Below are 1,149 nucleotides of genomic sequence, written 5' to 3' on the forward strand. Positions count from 1 at the left end.
TTATTAATTTAATTTTTAGTTAATTTATTTCACGTATTTGTTTTTGTGTATTTTTATAGAAAGGTTTTAATAGCGCAATAAGGTTAGTATCGTAATTTCTCCCTCTTCTTTATTTTTATTTGTTTTGTTCTCATCCTTATTTTTATTTTATTTGTTTTGCATGCATGGTCGTAGGTCATTATTACCTAATCTTGAACCTATAGACCTTGAATTAGAAAAAACACTTCGCACACACAAACAAATTAAAAATAAAATGGATTTACAAGCACCACAGGAGAGGCCATTTAAGGACTATTTTAGTCCCTTAGCTAATTTGAGCACATCATGCATAAGATACCCAAATGTAGCTGCTAGGAGTTTTGAACTAAAACCTAGTGTGCTAAATTGTCTCCCCACATTTTATGGCTTAGAAAATGAGGATACATATAATCATCTGAATGATTTTCATGCCATTTGTCAAACTTTTAAATATGAAAATTTTTCAGACGATGATGTTAAACTCAGATTATTCCCATTTTCTTTAAAGGATAGAGCTCGTTCATAGCTTAATACATTGCCTGCCAATAGCATTTCATCATGGGAACAAATGGTAACGAAATTTCTGAATAAATATTTTTCAGTGCATAAAACCAATGCTATTCGCAGGGAAATCTCAGAGTTTACCCAGAGAGAGGACGAGCAATTTTTCGAAACATGGGAGCGATTCAATGGGCTACTCTTGAAGTGTCCACATCATGGGTACGAGAAATGGCACCAATGCCAATACTTTTTGGAGGGATTACTACCAAATGTGCAAGAATGGCTAATGGCAACAAGTGGAGGAGAGCTAATGTCAAAAAGTGCATCAGAAATTTGGGAATTCTTCCAGCGACAAGCGGATAATTCCCAACAACGGAGTCGATCACTCAGGAATACTAGAAGAATTAAAGGAGTAAATGAGGTTCAAATTGGCGAGTCAACTTCGGGAATCAAAGAAGTCAAGGAGATGGTTGAAGGTCTTGCCCGACAAATAGCATCGTTATCGACTGCTAAATCAACAGAACCACATGACCATGACTCATACTCAGATCAAGCCAATGCCATAGGTGTAATGAGAAAACCATCGAATTACAACCCATACTCCAACACATATAATCCTGGATGGAGAGA

The 1,149-nt window shown here is 35.9% G+C and overlaps 1 non-coding gene across 1 annotated transcript; it reads right to left on the reverse strand.

Moving 5' to 3' along the window:
• Nucleotides 1-637: 637 nt before the first annotated feature.
• Nucleotides 638-741, reverse strand: LOC127901999 (small nucleolar RNA R71). The gene has a single exon (XR_008054404.1). It is a non-coding gene; the product is annotated as a small nucleolar RNA R71 (small nucleolar RNA).
• Nucleotides 742-1,149: the final 408 nt, after the last annotated feature.

This window comes from Citrus sinensis, chromosome 4 (assembly GCF_022201045.2).
Source record: "Citrus sinensis cultivar Valencia sweet orange chromosome 4, DVS_A1.0, whole genome shotgun sequence".
Classification (NCBI taxonomy): Eukaryota; Viridiplantae; Streptophyta; class Magnoliopsida; order Sapindales; family Rutaceae; genus Citrus; species Citrus sinensis.